This window comes from Schistocerca piceifrons, chromosome 2, assembly GCF_021461385.2.
Source record: "Schistocerca piceifrons isolate TAMUIC-IGC-003096 chromosome 2, iqSchPice1.1, whole genome shotgun sequence".
In the NCBI taxonomy this organism is placed as follows: Eukaryota; Metazoa; Arthropoda; class Insecta; order Orthoptera; family Acrididae; genus Schistocerca; species Schistocerca piceifrons.
In genome coordinates this window covers 204,849,232-204,855,657 of record NC_060139.1, presented here as the reverse complement: position 1 = coordinate 204,855,657, position 6,426 = coordinate 204,849,232, and positions in this window count along the sequence as shown.

Below are 6,426 nucleotides of genomic sequence, written 5' to 3'. Positions count from 1 at the left end.
GTAGAACAATGCCGCTCTAATGCTGGAAGAGAGGTACAGCCTCTTCGTTTCCGAGAACAAATCGTAGCGAGAACCATTAAGGTCGTGACATTTTCTAAAATTAGATACTATCTGCGCAAATTTTCTTTGACGCTTTCGAAGAGGGACAGTGAAGGATAGCGAGGCGCGGAGCAAGGTACCATAGGAGAGGGCGGGGGAGGGGGGAGGTTCACTGTGCACTTGCCTCATACTGCGCTGCCAACCAGCAAAAGTGGATACGCAGAGTGCACACAAGACACAGATTCGAGGGGGCTGAGGGTGAAGGTGGTGTAGGAGAGGAGGACATGAGGTCGTGACACTTCTCCCCCTTCCCCCAAAAAAATGTTTAGTAAAAGCGTTTATGTGAATAAGTTCACATTTTTAAATTTCCAATTTTTTCCATACAGTATTATGAGAACTAAGAGTCTCGAAAATGGGAGTTCTATAAAATTACAACCTCAGTTTAACAAAGGACACTGGTCAGCCACCCTCCAGCAGGTGAGCCTACGCAGACTGGTTTTCTGCCTGCCTGCCTGCCTGCCCTTGGGAAACATTCCAGCCAGGAAAAGGCGCCATTCGCACCCTGACCAAACCTACTGCCAGATACAAATGTGACATATTTTGGGAGGCAGAGGGAAGTCAATACAGAAAGAGATAGATGCTACACTAAGAAAAGAAACAGACAGACTGACTTTCCCACACTTAAGTGAAAGTCTTCACTCATTCTATGCTAACACTGACATTGTCTGCAGACTTGTGTTCACCATCTTAGAGCTAAGTGAAATGCTTATAATGGGTTGAGTATACATCGGTTTTATACCAAATAAATCATGAGATTTTCAAAGCTGAGAAAGTTTGTTGCTATTGTATTTGTGAATATGTCCTATTGATAATTGTCTGACATAAGCTACTTTTTGGTAGTAGTTTATTTTCCTAGACTAGTTTTGGGTGTTTCCAATCATACGTGATATTTGTATTTTTCATTAGATGAAGACCCAACTGTACGATTCCAAGCTCTAATTAAAAAGGCCTGAATAAAACATATTTTTTATTTGATACAAGAGAAAAAGCATCTGAACCATGATGAACGTATCTGCACCCAAATCATGATCACAGTCCAGAAACTGTCATAAAAGAAACACACCTGTCAGATCAATAGCCAATTACATGAGCAGTCCAGTATACCGACTTAACAAAACACTAAATTATGTTCTGACTCAAAACTAAATGTACGAGGGGGGATTATTTAGTTAAGTAAATTTACATGAAAAAATGAAACATTTTTGTTGTGTTTCGATAGCTGATAAGCTCCATTATTCTAAGGGTGTTATAAAGAATTTCAACAATGTACTATGTATAGTTCAGTGTTGACAGCCATCTGAACTGGTCAGTGTTTGACTGCAATTGAAAACTGGGAAAATCGAGTTTCATGCCGTTATTAAAAACTTTCATTTGAAGGAGTAGACTGCCACACAAATCAAAACAGAACTGGATGAAGCTTTACTGAAGACTATTTACTCTTGGATTAATGAATTTAAACAAGGCTGGACAAACACTGAAGCCATCCAATTGAGGTTCCCACAATGGAAACCACGGACAAAATCCATGATGTGCTAATGCAAGACCGCCGTAAAAAATTTCTTGAGATTGCTGAGACAGTAGGCATGTCAACCGAGCGCGTGTGTAATACCCTGCATGAAGAATTGGTTATGAAGAAGCTGTGTGCAAGGTGGGTGCCGCAATTGGCCAGTTGACCAAAAGCGCATCCGCCACAACATATCAACACAATATCTGGCTATGCTACACGGCAATCTGCAAGATGTTTTGCGCCGATTTGTGACTGTTGATGAAACTGGATCCATTACTACATACCAGAATCAAAACAGGAGCCAATGTAATGGACAAAGGCTTGTAAACCGCACTGAATAAGGCAACGACCATTTTGTCAGCTGTTAAAGTGATTGGATTCCCAGGGAGTAGTCCTCAAGGATTACTCGAAAAAAGGCAGAACCAGAACTGGATTCCATTATGCTTCATTGTTCATGTATGGTTACGTTTAGGTGGTGGTGGTGGTTAGTGTTTAACGTCCCATCGACAACGAGGTCATTAGAGACGGAGCGCAAGCTCGGGGTAGGGAAGGATTGGGAAGGAAATCGGCCGTGCCCATTCAAAGGAACCATCCCGGCATGTGCCTGAAACGATTTAGGGAAATCACGGAAAACCTAAATCAGGATGGCTGGAGACGGGATTGAACCGTCTTCCTCCCGAATGCGAGTCCAGTGTGCTAACCACTGCGCCACCTCGCTCGGTAGGTTACGTTTAGGTGGTTGCTTATTCTATGACTGAACACAACTGTGTAAGCAGTTATGACATTGTTTAATATTGCAATCTTATCACGGAAATACACGCTTTTACGCAGTTTGCAATGTGACAATGTTAAGACAGTTGTCAAAATAGTGCATCTCGTCCTCTGAAACCGAACTAATCCTAAACAGAATAGTATTAAATTTTAACTCTCAGAAAGTTAAATAATCCTAAGCACAACAATATTAAATTTTAACTAAAAGTTTCTTTGCAAAATTATTCTTACGATTACATTATGATGTTGGCCAGTACTACAATAAATCATCCGATTCCGGTTCAAAGTTTGGTACTATTTTTAGGATGACAATCAAATCTACAGAGGATGGTTAGTTTTGTGACAAGTTGAGAAAAAGATTACCCAAGGTCGCTCGAGTTTATAGTGGACGCAAGCTGGTGAACCAACAAGTTTACACCTCTGCACACGGTAGTTACCTTAGCTGCAATGAGCTGTCGTCTGCCTGGCTGCTCTCGCCCTCTGAAATTCCTTTAAAACTAATTAAACCTTTGCTGAATTTTCCAGCAGAAACTCTCCCTATGTTTCTCAATATGCGAGAAAACATGAACTCATCCCTAGTCTCAGACTATGGCGATATACATGCGCATGCACTGGACTCGCACTCGGGAGGACGACGGTTCAATCCCGCGTCCGGCCATCCTGATTTAGGTTTTCCCTGATTTCCCTAAATCGCTCCAGGCAAATGCCGGGATGGTTCCCTTGAAAGGGCACGGCCGAATTCCTTCCCTGTCCTTCCCTGATCCGACGAGACCGATGACCTCGCAGTTTGGTCTCTTCCAACAAAACAACAACAACAACATGGGCATGGCTGGAGCAGCGTGCATATTATAATGTCCTCACAGTTCCTGCAAGAACAGTTAGCTAACTGGCTGGTTTGTTTCTCCACAGTTGGGGCTCAATGACGCTACAGCTAATTTCTAGATGGATGTCAGCCACTGTGAATGCAGTGTTCACACAAAATTCTCCTCTGCGTTATGCCCGCCATTCTGCACTAGACACCAGTTCAGAGAAGAGCCCCCACAAAATTTGCATCTTGTCTTTCTCATAGCCGAACTGTCTCCCCAACTGGGTTCTTTCGTTCTCCACATCATGGCCTTTTTCGGCCAATAGGAGCGTTCCTCTCATTTTGTGGAAACTCTCTACCATTAAACAGTGTCGAAATCACGGCACTTTACTCCTCCCCAGTGCGTTTTCGCCAATCGGACGTTTTGTGCCCGCTCCAGACACCTTAAAAAGTTACATGTGTCTATCACTTGTGTACCACTCACAGTTCACGTGATCGAATGCGTCACTGGTTTTTTTCATATCCGTTTGGAATTCTGAAATGCAGTTTTCTAAAGCTCTTTCTGTCCTCCTCCTGGTGGCCTGGCCCGTTACTCTCTCTCTCGTCCGAGTCACCTAGTCGGTCGGTCGTTGACTCCTGCCTGGGACGCCCCTCAAGTGGCTTCCGTGGTACCCCCTGTAGCGCGGCATTCACCTCTGCTCCCCCTCGCTTCCAAACCAAAACGTTTCCTCTGTTCCTCTGGTTCCACAGATTCTTGATTGGCTTTTAATCCGGGAAGTATGGTGGCGAGAGGAGTACAGTAAACTCAACATGGTGCTCTCCAAACCACTCACGTATGCTGTAAGCTGTGTGACATCTCGCATTGTCCTTGCTGGTACATGCCATAGTGACAAACTGCATGTACTGGTGGACATGGTCTCAAAGAATAGATGCATACTTGTGTTACCCATAGTGACTTCCAGAATGACAGGATCACCCAGGGAATGTCACAAAAACATTCCCCACACCACAACACTCCATCCACCAGCCTGGACCCTTCTGATGACAATTGTTTCAGCATGGTGGCCATCTGTCTGATGGAGCCTAAAACGTGATTCATCTGAAAAAGCCACCTGTCGCCACTCAGTGGACGTTCAGTTGGGGTACTGTCGTGCAAATTCAAACCTCCATCGTCTATGAACAACAGTCGGCTTGGGTGCATGAACCAGCATCTGCTGCGGAGGCCCATTCGCAGCAACATTCCGTGGACGGTCACTGAGGAGCCACTGTAGGTAGCCTCCTGGTCCATCTGGGCGGTCACTTGCTCAACAGTTGCACGTCTATTCGACCGTACACCTCTCCTCAGCCATCGTTCACCTCTGTCATATACAGTCTATAGAGCACCTTGGCGCTGGTTTTGGATAGCGTCATTTTACCATGCACAGTATAACCATGGAGGCACGTGAACAATTTACAAACTTCCACCCTTGGCCAATGATCATGCCCTTCTGGATGTCAGAGAAATATCTTAATTTTCACATTAGGAGAACGACTGCACCGTTTTCCACGTCCTCCAGAAATGCTTTATGTACCCTCCACTACTACTGCTGCACTCTGTGAGCTTTTATTGCATGTTGACGTCAAGCATAGGCGGTGGACACATTACTATGAATGGACAGAGTATTAAATGACACGGTTACTAGTAGTGACAAGTAAAAAGCGCGAATATGTCAAAATGTATTGATTTAAATGTTATTGAAGCTTGTTCCCTTCTTTTGCATCCCTAATTCTTCTCAAGACACTGTCGCCTCTCCTGTGCTATGATAGGAGTATTTTTCATTCTTGTGTGTTGTATGTCTGCTGCAAAATTACACACTCGACGTTTCTCCAAACTTGAGATCAATTTGTGTGAGGATATTTGACTGTCAAAGGATGCTTAGGAAAGCACTGGATTAATTATTGGTAGACTCTTGCTGAGGATTATTTCATCGAGTCCGCTGCTAAGAAACGTATTACTATGTAGAAGGCATATTCGTAAATTTTCGCCGTGGTCGATATAAATCGGCGGCCTTAAATCTATGGGTCGAAACATTTCGAAGATCTTTTCTGTGACGCTTCCTGCGTCTTCCCTGAGAATCTTGCTCGTATTTTTATTATTTGTTTTTCACACGTGTAGTTCCTTAGAAGCAAATTGAGGAGAAAATCTCCAAGTTCATGGAACTTGTCAGTACATGAAATTACAGCGTAAAAGTAAGAACAGATAAAAAATGTTTATGAACCCAAGAAAAGAAAAGCCGTAAGTTTATGTAAACGCAATCAACAACATAACACAGGAATCAGTTTAATTTTTCAAGGAACTCCTCGACAGAACAGAAGGAGTGACCCATGAGGAAACTCTTCAGTTTAGATTTGAAAGCGTGTGGATTGCTGCTAAAAGGTAACTTATTGAAAATGGATGCAGCAGTACACTGCACTACTTTTATGCACAAGAGTCAAGGAGATGCGATCCAAATGAAGATTAGATTTCTGCTTAGTATTAAATGAGGGAAAGCTGCTACTTCTTGGGAATATGCTGATATTATTAACAAGAAACGACAGTAAAGAATATATATATTGAGAGGCCGATGTAAGAATACCCAGACTAGTGAACAGGGGTCCACAAGTGGTTCGTGAACTTACATAACTTATTGACCGAACCGCCCGTTTCTGAGCCCAACATATCCTTTGGGAAGGGGAAGAGTTATCCCTAAATATTATACCATACGTCATAAGTGAATGAAAATAAGCAAAATAGACTACTTTTCGAGTCGAACTGTCACTTATTTCAAATACCGTTCGAATAGTAAAAATAGCAGCATTAAGTCTTTGAACAAGATCCTGAATGTGGGCTTTCCACGACGCTTTACTACCTATCTGAACTCCTACAAATTTGAACTGTTCACTTTCACTAATCATACGTCCATTCTGTGAAATTAAAACATCGGGTTTTGTTGCGTTATGTGTTAGAAACTGTAAAAACTGAGTATTACTGTGATTTAGCGTTAGTTTATTTTCTACAGGACATGAACTTACGCCATGAACTGCACTATTTGAAAAAGAGCCGATGTTGCACACACCGTCCATTACTACCAATCTAACGTAATCAGCAAACAAAAATATTTTAGAATCACTGTATTATTAGAGGGCATATCACTTATATAAATAAGGAAGAGGAGTGGCCCCAGCATTGATCCGTGGGGTACCACCCACTTGACTGTGTTCCACT